Source organism: Bombus vancouverensis, chromosome 6, assembly GCF_051014615.1.
Source record: "Bombus vancouverensis nearcticus chromosome 6, iyBomVanc1_principal, whole genome shotgun sequence".
NCBI lineage: Eukaryota > Metazoa > Arthropoda > Insecta > Hymenoptera > Apidae > Bombus > Bombus vancouverensis.
The window spans coordinates 8,477,863-8,492,076 of NC_134916.1; the positions used below are offsets into that span (position 1 = coordinate 8,477,863).

General features: G+C 37.2%; 1 protein-coding gene across 1 annotated transcript in view; it reads right to left on the bottom strand.

Moving 5' to 3' along the window:
- LOC117157932 (uncharacterized) overlaps window positions 1-14,214 on the bottom strand; it is a 282,010-nt gene that overhangs the window by 47,862 nt on the left and 219,934 nt on the right. The window lies entirely within an intron of this gene.

Below are 14,214 nucleotides of genomic sequence, written 5' to 3' on the forward strand. Positions count from 1 at the left end.
TAATGTTATTATAAAAGACTCAAAATTGGATTATATTTGTTAAATCGAACAAAGTAAACGTTACTTAAATTTGCGTGACATAGCTGACCATCGATAAAATAAAAGTTGAACGATTATTCTGGAACATGTGCGCAATGTAAACAATTCAGTGGAGTGAATCAATAATTTTGTAATAAACGTAGGAATAAATTACATTTCTATGAGGTTCGTTTAATGAAATCGACAATTACATCTGTACCGATATAAATTACTTTCGTTCTTACCAGAGGTATACTACATTTAAGTCAAAGATGATACATAATAGATTTAAATTAAAGATATGCCAATTCGCGATGCCGCGCGTTCTGTGCCTTGCGGAAATTGAATAAAATATTCAGGCCCGTTAAATGATATTTGACTGCAGGCAATTTCCCCAAACAATATTTAGAGAGGGAGATAGTATCCTCCCTTTTGAGCACATCCGGCCCAGCGATGTTTAACTGTTGACTGCTGACTGTACGCTGACTACTAGTAGCTGCTTGTTTGTCCTACTTATGTACTCTAACTTGTTTACATTTTGACATTCCGTCTGTTATATAGGATTTCAGGAAATTGCTTTTTACTCGTTTTTTAGATACACTTTTTACGTATTCCATTACTTTTAAAATATAACGTAGAAGGCAATACATACACATATAGAAGAATAGCTTTTTTCCTTTTCCAATAAAATATATCTACTTTCTCGTCCTACTTTTCTTTTTAAAGAAAGCGATGCGTTCGCTTCGTTCTTCCCCTTTCAGAAAAATTAATGTATTTTATTTGTTCCTTTCTTTTACGTAACGATATACAGTTTCTGTACTTTGAAAGAAGAAGAATGAGAAGGAGAGGAACAAGAGATATTTCATATTCTATTTTCCAATTAGAAAAAATAATGTTTAACTTACTTTCTGTACGATATACGAAATGGCTGTGTAGAAATAGCGATATTAAGATTTTTCCAAAAAGCTGCACTATTCGATGCAATAGATAATTAATAGATAATTTCGATCTGATTATTGTAATACTCGAATAATCAAATAGATATTACTATTAATTCCGATATGATGTCCTAAAATTTACACAAGGTACAGGTCCTTTGTCATCGTAATTATGCTTTATAGATTATCCAGTAGAAAATCTAAAATCGCAATATCAATTGCAATCATGTACCTACATAACAAATTACTTAGATCCCTATTATATTGTTAGAAAAATATATGAAAAATTAAATTCATCGTTTGTATCCCGATTATTTAATCAGTCCAATCGATAATTATTATACCAAACATACGTTTTTACCACGTTGATAATATTCATCTATTACATTCTCGCATACATATTACGTACATTTATCCATTGTACCTATCAATTGTAACTTCCTTATTGTAAAACCATGATGTCTTTTCCGTACAGTTGATTTTCCATTTTTTTGTTCGCTGTAAATAGGTACGTGAAGCGTATGTTATAAGTTTCAAGACGCAAAAGATAAAAAACAACGACGTAATATGATCGTCAAGCGTACATCGAGTAGCAACGATAGCAACAATAACAACAATATCGGTGTACATCTGCGTTTTTAAACAAAGATGGAGCACCTACTTTCATTGGTATAGCTTAATTATCACGAGCTTAATTGCATTATGGTCGCTCGCCACGAAAACTGACAATAAGTCAAGCGTTCTCAAACTGTTGGCCAGCGGGATGCACGAACGATGCGCCGTAATTTCGTGCTCGCTTAAAGTGTTTATTCGCAAACGGCTTGAAGCCCGTGAAGGGTTCCTATGCAGAAAACACGAACACGCCGATACATCGACGATTTACTTTCGCAGAGCAACTGCAAACGAGAACGCAACTTTCAAGCTGAAACTGGCTTTACTGCTCGCTTCACTATGTGGGTTAATCGGCTTTCATGCACCAACATACGTATAAATACGATTTCGCGGTAGACCTTCGACAACGCAATTAACAAAATATTCGAAAATATTGTCAAAGTTTATACTACGAAAATGGAGATTTACTATTTCGCAGACTTTTCGCATATCGTAAGGAAGTACTACGGAAGTGACAGGATTTCGTCGAGCGGGCTAAGAGTCTTCGGAACAGAGCGACGAACGTTTAAACGGTGCGTAACAATCGATCAAAATCTATCTCTTGAATCATCGATATTTGCCTAAACTTGAATACTTTGGGAAAAATGTTCGTGACACTATAGCGATGAAAATAAATAAATCCTGACAAATGAAATTAGTTGTTGAAAGTTGAATATTGTACGCTACAATGTATATACCATACAGACAATTCCGAAGAGGAACTCAGAGGATGGACAATGCGGATATAACGGTACCGAGTTGTCATGAAAAGCCACCACCTTTGTTGAAATTCCATACATCAACTGTGAGGCTGATCGGTCAACGTGTACAAAAAGGATCCACTAATCGTAGCTAAAGAAACCGTACTCTCAAGAGATGCAAATTTCAACGTCAGCGTCTAATCAAGTCTGAAGACTAGAGGCGGCTGATAGTAGTAACACGATTAGTTTCTTCATTTTGTTTCGGTCAAGAGAGAATTCTTTGGAAAGAATTACAACAAGTACAGTTACGCTTATGATTGTACATTTTTTTAAAACCAAATATTTGGCAGGAAAAAATTTCGACTCGGTTCGTTGGAAGAAACGAAATTTTTGTCACGAGTTTGCCGTGTCGTCGACAGAAGAGAGTCCGGTAATCGTTTGTTTCGATTGTACCGCGTTTAGCGTCGACGGAAAATCGAGAAACAGAGTAAAGAAAAAAGGTCGGGAAGAACGTGTAGCCTAGCCGTGGCGAGGCAATTCGGCGCCTGGCGTGGAACGAAACAGGCATCCGTGTAATCTGGAAGCAAGCAAGGAAAAAAAGTTCAATTTGGCGCACACCTCGAGACTTGGCGAGGAATCACCGACCTAGCCATTCGGAGCGGTCCTAAAAATCTGAAACAGCATTCGCGTCAGAATCTGGTGGAGATGGAAGATGCGTGGAAATTAGAAGTGTCAAGTCGATCGTGTCGGTAAATTGAAACTACTTCTCTTGAATTTTCAGGCGTGTCGAGAATCGAATGTTTTCCTTTAAATAAACGTAAAAAAAAGAAGAAAAGAAGGGAGGAAAAGAGAAAGAAAGGAAGAGGGAAAGGGAAGAAGAAAGGAAGTAATACATACAGAAGAGAAGGGAATTGGGAAGCGTGTCGGCAGATATTGAAAGTATTAGCATGTTAAGAAGTTTTAAAGAGAGATCACGGAATCACGAGCGCCGACATCCCACGCCCAAGGATAATGAAAATCTCTTCCTCTTCTGCTTTTTTCAATTTGTTCAAATTGATGCTTGAACTCGCTCCTTCAGTATCGCCCGTACGAATCGAAGTGGGAAATCGGATTACAGAGATGGACGAACCGGAACAAAATTTGACATCGTTGTGAACGCGGATGTAGGTAGTACTTACATAATTTGCTTCGGTTCGTTCAATTTGTGCGAAAAGTGTTCGAGAGATTGGCAATCGAAACGAAGAGGTAAGCCGTAAGTCGTAAGTCGACGTAGGTGCTGATCAATGGATTAATACTAGTTCCAGTCCCGTCATAATTCGTAACAACATCGTAGCAACGGTATAGAACGTTTTGAAATTATAACATTTTATATAAACGCTGTATCACGTACTTTAATACAGAATGTTATCATAATTATCTTCAAACAATTCATCGTCGATTTATAAAAGTCGTCTAGACGGTGCGTAAAGCAGATTATACCGTTTCACGAAACTCTGTATACAGCAAGTCTTAGATCTAAACCTGTCGCAGAAATTACTAGGACATTTTGGTTGAAAATCGAACTACGAATACTATTTTCTCCTTTGTTAACGAAATGTTTCTCAAGATTTAACAGGCAATGATGAGACTCGTTTATATCTTCGAACATTAATCGTCATTAACAACAGAAAACAAATTTTTTCTCTGAAAAGAATCAGCGACGATTTCGATATTTAGAATATTGACGAGATAAAACGAAAATATGATATATTATTATAACGGAAATGAAAGAAGTATTATCGAATATGTTTATCGAAAAATCTGATTAGCGTACCGTCTTTCTACGGAAATATAACGACTATATGAGAATATAAGAACTACGGTTTTATGGTACAGCATAAAAATGCAACGGAATCTAGAAAAAAATTTAGAAAGAGACTTTATTTAATGGAATTACGTGATGTTATGGTAGAATCACATTTTACACGGGAAACGATTACCATATGGTAGACCAACTAACAGCATTATGCAAAAGGTTCAACAAAATTATACGAATGGCTCGGCAACTCTATGTCCTCTAAAATTACGAAAACGGGCCCGCTGTTTTTTTTGTCTATAAACAAAAAATGCAAACAACGTTGCTGAAAAATGTAGGTAATGGATTTACGTAGAACATCACGAACAATGTGTCACGTATGTTAGAATTTACAAAGGAAACAAAAAACGGGTATTATCTACTTAAAATTATACGTATATTACATAAGTTTCGTGTCCCAAAAGCGTAGCGGATATTTTGATCTTTATGACAAATTAAGGATCGTCATTGATCCTAAACAACGAGAAGGCTGTGACAACAGCTATGATAAACATTCTTTCAAGCGCCTACGATACTGGCTGAATAACACCGTGAAATACTAATCGCGCAATGAATTTCTTGTAACCGACCTTATAAAATTGAAACGATATGACACTGGGATCAAAATTACGTGCGCTTCGAGCGTCGACGCAGAGGCATAAACTTTTCCAATTATTATGGCAAGCGAAGCTCGGTCGAAAAATATCGCCGTGTCCTTTACGCGAGCACTTGGCGAAGGCATTCATCGCGTAACGCAAACCTATATTTCCTTGCTTTTTAGAGCGTCGGTTACCCAACACCAGTCGGAGTAGCACGTAGTCGGAGGTTGGTCGAAAGCGGGCAGGATAAGAAAAGGGCTAAGAAAGGAGAGGAGGAGAGAAGGAGCGAAAAGAAAGAGAGAAAAGGAAACGATATAGGCAAGCAGAAAAATTGTGTAGGTTTTCGTGCAGGCATCTGGGCGCAGCTCAAATTTTATTACATACAGGCCGGGTCTTTGGTGATTTACATAAATGAATTTCCTTTTGCAACAACATCGCTACCCTCCACTTCGTTACGCACTCGCCCGAAAAAAAGAAGGTCGACTATACGAAGCGAGTTTCGACACTCGTTACACGCTAAGATGAGATCAGCTACTTATATTGCAAATAGCTTGAAATTTGACTGAAAAGTTTCGAATACCTCGGGGGAGTGAAAGAATTACCAAATAGCTGGAAGATAACCAAAAACAACGACAAACATTATACTAAATACTATTTAATAGAAATTTCATATTCTTTAACGGAATAATAAAGACAAAGACGGAACGTTCCGATCGATTCAATTATATAAATACATTCTCGAACGTCGCAGGTATCGTTTGCGTAATGCGAGCAACGAAACGTCACCTTTTAACGATAGTAATCGAATTCTATAAAGTGAAATTTTTGGATATACTGGAACAACTTGGGATAGTAAGCGTGTATTGCATTCGAACTCGTTTCTACTTCTCGTCTTTAAACGTCTTCCTTACAAACGAGCTTTTACACGGCGTTGCCGACAGCTACGATCAAGATGAACATGGAAGAAAAACCGTCCAAAATACGGGGGCGAAGGTGCGTAGTAGAGGAGAATAAGGTGGAATATTTCCCCGCTGTCGATTAATGGCTTCCATTCGAGGCGTGGGATTCGATTATTCCGCGACGTCCGCTGTCAAGCAGAAAATCGGATTACAGCTTGCTGACGGACGGGACGGGGTTTAGAAGAGTGGGACAACTAATTACGGCTAATTACTCGCCTTATCCCGGTAAAATGCGCCCGCTAAAAGACTATCCGTTGTGGAGGTGTCGATCGAGCGTCGAGTTTGACGCTCGAGTTTCGTCGATAAGGCTTTTGAAGGGGAAAAACGAGACTCGAGAATCGTACGCGTGCGGCAGTTCCCAGTGTGACCGATAAGCAATCTCGCCAGAAACGACCGAGACATATCTCTTCTTTGACGCACGAACGGCCCGCGATTGGAGAGAATCGGGCGAAAAAATCAAATTTTCAAGCGATCGAAGCGATTCGATCGGCAAGCTGTAAAGAATTCCAACGATTGTCTTGGTATAAATTTTTCTGACGATAAATAAGCGCAGGAAGCAATCTGCATCTTTCGCAAACGTACGATCAACTGTATAACACCTTTTTGTTTGTTGTAATTCTTTCTTTCATTTTAGTTGCTCTATTAAACGACGCTTGAGGATCTAAACTACGTGTTAAATTATTTATTTTAGAAAAGATATATCGTATCCAAATTATTTTCCTATTTGCAGAGAGAGTTGGAAAGAGGAAGATAAAAATAAGACAAGATCGTTCGAATATTTCTTATACGCATCAACACATAAGTGAGAAAAGTTCAAACTGTAGTAAGCTTTCGGTACTTTTGAGATACATGTACGTGTACTATAGAGAATGAAAAGTTTCACTCAGATTAGTACGTATAATCAGAAGTATAAAGTTTCATTAAAAAAAGAAAGAAATTAGAATTACACTTTTAAAATGTAGCGATGCGTTAATAAATGCCAAATGTATATTTCATATCCGTTTCGAAGATACAGTCTGCCCCAGTTGCGCGAATCACGCTGTGGTTTAACTTTTATTCGTTTATAAAGTTTTTAACAAATGTATTATATTTATCTGCGAAATATGTAACACGATGAGAGGATCAACGTTTTCCAGCTGATGCACGGTACTCCACTATTCTATGCCAGATAGCGAAATTTCGGTACAGTGCCGTTAATCTACCGGCAAAAGTCACGGTATTTTTACATGTAAGCTTTTCCATCGCCATTGAGAGAAACGTACCGGCGTGTTTTTATTTTCTCGACAAAAACGTTCTAGTGACATTCGACTGGTAATGCATCCCGACACGTTCCTCCATTGTTACCAACCCTAAACCTTTCCATCGTCGAAATGTTCTAACGGTTCCGCCTACGTGTCAGCCAACGAGTTAATCTTTCGGAATTTGACGGAAAGAAGATCAACGTTTCAATTCTGACCTACTTGCTATCTATCGGTTTGCATATTGGCAAACGTCGACGCGCGCTTCATCGACCTGCTTTTTCTCGTTTTGCCTTTCGAGAGTGCTCCAGGTTACTGTATTATTATCGAGACGAAGCGTTATTTCGCCTTGGAGAAGAAAAACGCAAAAGGGAACGGGAATTTTTAATTAATAGAAAAGGGGCACGTTTGCCCGAGTGGAGGCAAAACATTTGCATTTTATTGCTTCCGATTCAGTCCGTTAATATCGATAATTAAAAGGAAAATGCTGTCAACCATGGCAAATTGTTTGAACTTTTCAGTTTTCAAAAGGATAGCATCGAAAATAAACTCGGCCGAATAATATATTTGGCCATCCGATCTAGTTATATGCAATGTACGGAGAAGACGGAAAGATTCTATTTCTGCGTCCTTTATATACGATGTTGAACGATATACTCGATGAAATATCAGGGAGAAAAATTAAATATCTGTTTGACCTGATTTTCTTTAATGTTGCGAAGCTTTTCATCAAGATCGTAATTTTAATTTCGATCCGGGAAACCGCGTATCATTTGGAGCGCGTTTCTTCCTTCCATGCTTCGCCATATATAAATATACTTTCCGCGTTAGTTTCGTGTTCACCTTTCAAACGAGTCTTTTGCATTATATGTGACGCCAGATTTACTAACTTTTCTACTATGATAAAACATCGTTTCGAATAATAAAATGTCTAATCTAGGTAACGTGATAAACGTCAGAGATACGCAAATAAGATCTTGAGAACTTTTCTTTTCTTAAAGTTTTCTTCCTGGCATCGTAAATTTATAGCCTGTTAGTTAAGAAAGATGCTGATCGCCAATATTCGAATTTAATAGCCTTTCGATGCCTATTATCGTTTTATCATGTACCGTCTGTGTTGCGTTTAATCATTATATTGACATACATCGTACGTCCACAGAGATTGCTACCTAATTTTTCACAGTATAACGATCATTCTTACAAACAAACAAATATTTCAGATATCTGTTACGTAATCGAAGAAAAAGCTTCGGCAACTATCAACCGTTTCCATTACCGTGAAATTACTCTAATATTAAGATACGTCGATACAGTTACTGGAAAATTAATTCACCATCTACTGAAAACTAATTACGTCAGGCTCGTGAAACTAAAATACATCGATACAAAATTCGTTACCTCTACTATACTACTAACTACGCGTTTCATATACCACAATTGTAACTTTCCCTTTTGAGTCTGACAGCTAGTCGATTCGAATCATTATTTCCTGCGATACGTTTCTCTCTCACCAGTGGAGACATATCGTTGAAACGAAACCGCGGAAACTTAATTACAATTTTATTATCGTCTTTCAACTTCGTTATCATGCAACGAGATACACGGGGAAATGGATACAACGAAAAAAGGAAGGGGCGATCGATAGAAATTTTTTCCTACTTTATTTAAGACAGCTGTAAAGCTCGTCGATTAAACGAATATTCGTTTCTTTCGTGTCATCGTAGTATCGATACAGGTAGCTAACTTTGCTACGTTCCTTCGCCCTTTTTCAGGTATTAATTTCCAATCACTTCTCTCTGACGAAATGAGAATGCGCGGTCCCTGAATCCCATTGGAACCGGACATCGTAAGCAATAAAGGTAACAAGCAAATATTTACCCGTACTATGTATTGCGACCAAGTTACGGCAATTCGATTTTAAGGAGTATCTGCGTGCCCTTCTAAAGACGATTCCTCGTGCAGCTATACCGTTTATTTGATACCCTTATACCGAGGCAAGTCAAAGCTTCCTGCGGTGAAATATGCTGCAAAAATATTGACTGTTGACCTGTTTTCCTCTGTATTTGATCTCATGTTTCGGATAAAGAAATTTGACAAAAAGGTCGGTCGGGGTTTGTCCATCGGAGAAGGCACATAAAATAATCTATTGGAGCGAACCTTTTGCCCATAAAACGACTTACACGTGTTCTAATAAAGGTTTTATTCTGATCCTTGGACGTATCGCGGCATTGCGAAAGCATCGTTTTTATTCGATCGCCGAAAAGTCATCTTTGGTCTTCCTACAGAATTTGATGGAGAGATTTTGCGATACTCGTTGAGATGTGTATGTGCGCGTGGAAATCACTTGCTGCGAATTTTATAAAGCAGATAGTTGCTTTACATGAGTTGCTCTGAGAACGGAGAATTTTTCGCGAATAGCGGTGCTATCGAATAAGATTTACTTTTTTGTCGTTTTATATTTTCGCATTCTCCAGAGTGTCAAGTATTGTACTTACACGTTGATTATATTTATTCGAATTTTACGTGTCTTTAAAAATACTCGGTGCATTACAATTTACTTTTAGTATTAAGTTTGAAGCAAAGAGCTTGAATAGGTGTTTTACAAAAATATGTTAACTGAATTCTTTTCCTATCGTTCAGATTACCGAATAGATCACCGGAAGTAAATCTACCAAAGTTCTAAGATATAGCAGAATTTTTTAAGCATCGCTCGTATTAATATTTTGTATTTCGATATTTTGATATTCAATTTTCCGAGATAGATGTACGTAAACTTCAATTCCTATTTGCGAATGAAATATAATGTGTTGACGATAAAGTTGCCCGTGGAGTTTGCAGTTAATTTTGTGTCACAGATTTCAGATTATTAATGTACATTTAATTTCCCACGAGGAAGATTGTGTTAAGAAAAAGTGAAAACTAATTTAAGTTTATGGGAGCTTTTGGTCGGGATTACTCGAAGACTAATTTGCGTGGCTGCATAAAACCGATACTGGGTAAGAGATACGTATTTATCTAAGGCGTAAGTTTCCGTCGATGAAACATTTTAATGTAATTTCACTGAATCGTATAGAAACAAAAGATCTGAAGATCAATAATTCGATGTGCGAAAATCGATTGGAGAACGATACAAAGAGATGCGGTAAATTGAAAAAATTGAACGAAGGCGGCGTTCTAAGGAAATTTTACAAATTCGACGAGCAATTTGCGACGACACGCGAACGCGAAAGAAACGTAGATTTAACGAGTAGTAAGAAAAGTAAATCTAATAAAAGAACTAGTTTTTGCCGGTGAGAAACCAGCAACGAAACGACGTGGATTTATAATCGCTACTCTTTCGGAGGATGTAAAACGTTACCGTGTGATGTAATCCCGGAAACGACAGGGATAACGGAGCCTTCTATACCCTCGTATTTTCCCCATTTACGGCTTTAAATTTATCTCGACCTGCGTCGCTTAAATCGGATTACAAAACGTCATACCTGAATCGAGCGGAGATTTCGTCGCCAGCACGATAAATAATAATCACGTGTAATTATGTATTTCGTGTTTGCACAAACCGTTTGCAGGAGAGCGATCTTTAGAACGAGAAAATGATTCGATCGAACGATTGTTTTTCTAAATTAACTTTCGCTTAATGCCACATTTTATTGGTATAAAATGCAGATGAAGCGAAGCTCGAGTGTTTTCTTAAACATCTTGTGATATTAATCTATATTTTCTCTTCAAAGAAGATGACAGACTCGAGAAAAAATGTATCGTATAACGCGTATCTCGCAATAGAAGTTTTATGCCGGTTAAGAGCGTAAGATATCACTGTATTTCGTACAATATACACATTTTACAAACGTTAATAATTTATCAATAAAATAATCTTCAGCTTTCTATTATTTCTTGTTGTTATCGCAATCGTATTTAGAGATAATTAATACAAGAAATGGTTTTGCCTCTTATTATGAACTTTATTTCTTTTTAATTTATTCCATTTATTTAATTAGAAGTTATATCGCGTACTTTCTTAGGAAATATATTGTCAAGGACGTTATAACAAGTTATAGAGTACGTAACTAGATTTCATTCCTTGCAGAATCACGAAGTCTATAAATCCGTAAAGGTAGAGTTCAGTATTTCGTGATAAGTGAAATATGACCTGCGTGGAGAAACTGCCTGAATTTGTCAGATAGATACATCAAGAAATGGATTTTTCTCACAGACGTTTGAAAATTATTCCATCTAAGAATGATATACGTTCGTGAGAAATATTACAAGTTATCGACAATTCTATTAAACACGTTCAGATGAAAATCTACGGTCGATGGTATTCGGATAAGTTGGTACAACAGCTTTTACGTAAGGGAAATGTAATCGACCTTTTATTACTTGCTAACGACTTGGGACAGACATGGTGAGGGTATATTTTATATCGTAGAAGCATTTCTTCGAAAGAAAGTATTTATATAATTGAGAGTTTTCATTTATCCATATAAGAAAATTGAATAAAAATGATAAAAAGGCAAACTTTTAAATTTCAAATTTAAATTTAAAAAATTCAGTAATAATAATTTTATAATAATATTATAATTATATAATAATATTATCAGTTCGAACAGCAGACCTACCAGAGTAGTGTAGTGTACTGTGTGGAATATTAAATTGCTTTACTGTTATTATTTAAAATATAAACAACTTTACAAATATAACTCTATAAATATCCGTAAATAATTTCAAAACAACACGATAAAATAATATTATTGTAACATGTACTTTAAAGAAAGGCATTTAGCAATCCCATAATCCTTGTTAGATGAAAACACAACTTAGAAAATAACCTCAACTACAGCCTGATTACATAATATACGTAGATAAGAGAAATAAAGTTATTTGCATAATAGGGTACTCACTTTTAATAGGGTTACACACTATGATAAAACTAGGCGAACGATATATGTACGTACCCATTATTTGTGGCAACTTGTACTGCCTGTAAATCATTCTAATAAAAATATAGATTTATAAATACCGTAATTATGGAAAAATGATATCCATAATAACATTTTTTATCGTTATTTTTCAGACAAAATTTCAACGATATTCCTTATAAATTTGCAACTTAAAACGATACAAAAACAGTTTTCTCGAAGGATTTTATTATTTCTAAAACACAGAAATTTCATTCGATCGAGAGGAATGTATAACGAGGATCTTTTAAAATCTTATTGCACAAATTAAGTTACGTTAGCGGATAAGACATATTCTAAACAAGCTTGGACTAAATCCAAGCAGAACGAACAAAACATGATGAAAACTCATCTCTAACTTCGAAATGCTGCTAATTTCTTCATTTTGAACTTCTTGCAACGGATTTAGATCCATTTTCGCATAAATTTAATAAACTACGAATTTATACCTTCATCTGCTTAATGCTATTCTTACTGTTACATTCTTCTTTTTCATCATAGGTACCGTTTAATCAAAATTCCCGAAAATAATGAAAATTAAGTTTTTCTTTACTAACAAAAATATAATTTAACATTCGATATATTAATTTCGTAGCGCAAACCGCTCCGTGAATATCGTTCTTCGGTTTTATTTTAAACGGTGTCCGTTCAGGTCAAGACTTCTCTTTGAATCGTAGTAACAATGGCTAACGTCAACCGTCCTATGCTATATCGTTGTTGTTTCTATACTTGCGCCTATTATAAAAGCTATCCCATGAAGTTTAGTAGGTATAATTCTCTATAATCGTGGCAGATTATTCCACGCGAGAAAACCAATTGAACCGCGTATTTCCAATAAGTAATCTTGGAGGCTATAAAAGCTTAGACCGTTTGAAAGAATAGTCACAAAGGGCTCTCGGCAACTAATCATTTCGATTGGAGGTAGAAGCGGCAAAGAATCGAGGCAGAGAAGCGTTGTTAGTGCCACGGGAAACATGAATATTCCAGCGGAGAGCGAACGAAAAGGGCGGGGACGGGAGGGAAACCGCTTTCGTAAATTTCAAAGCGCACCGGAGCCACGGACGTTTCGCATCATCGTAGGAGGCGAAACTTATCCCGTTCGATCGATTGCCGGCACACGTCGGTGGCCGGCTTCCAAAAGGTAAAAATCATTTGGACCAACTGGTGGCGCCGACATGCCACCAAGGAAAAGGGTTTTCCACGATCGAGCGCCACGGCAACCGATTTATGGAACCGTCGTAGCCATAAAGCGGCGCCGATAAATATTTACGAGACTTTCGAGGAATCGAACAACGGCCGGCGAGCTCGCAATATCGGTTTAATTAATTAATCCTCAGGCTGCGCCGCGGCGTGCCATTCGATCACCAGTCGCGTTCTTTCAATCGTGCCGATTTAATTTATTTCGTCCTCCTTTTCCGAGCCTTCGCCTACTCCCTTCCCCCCTCTCACTTCCCCTGCCCCTAACCAGCCCTTGTGCCGCTGCACCCGCTCTTTATTCCCATTATGGACCCCCACCAGTTCGTGAACCGTAGACCAACTTCTATCCATTTGCTTTACCGTTTCTACATCGAAACACCACGGTATTACGCCTGGAGATGCCGTTGCTGCACAATTGCAAGCGGGCCAATTACGCATTTCGAAAACACGCGTGTCACTACGAGACAAGAACGTGGTAAAATAAATCCAAGATCCGATTACGTTCACCTATCGCTACCAATCGGTCTAAACGATCGATTGCGGGTTATCGAAAGTTTTTTGGAGAACGACGAATGTAGTGGATCGTTTGCTATCCGATCGCTTCGCGTTCTTTCGTTGTACGTTTGATTCGATGATTCGTTCGAAACGATATGAATCTTTTAAAATGTTCATCGTAGATGCGGCTTTCAATCCGTTAGGGTGAATAAATGGTGTTGGTAGGTATGGTCGACTTAAATGGACGAGAGATATGAATAAGACCTTTATACAGCATGAATTATGCAACTGGGACAGGTGATATCGATATTATCCCTTTTTCGGATACACATAGGAGAAGAACGAACCGAAGAAAAAGTTGAATTTTCAAGAGGCGAATCCCTGAAGGACATTTTCCGATCTTACTTTTCCACACTGACACACATACATAGATTTAATGAAAATACAAGTTGCTTTGCATAAATCGATATTTACCACTCTATCAAATAGTCGCTTAAGTCGCGATCGTCGTCCCAGTTTTCTTATTTCAGACCGACTATTGCTTATCTGTAACTAAGAACTTTTCGAAATGCCAAAGAAGAGCAACATGAACGAAAATACCAACAAACGTTGAATAACACGGTTAA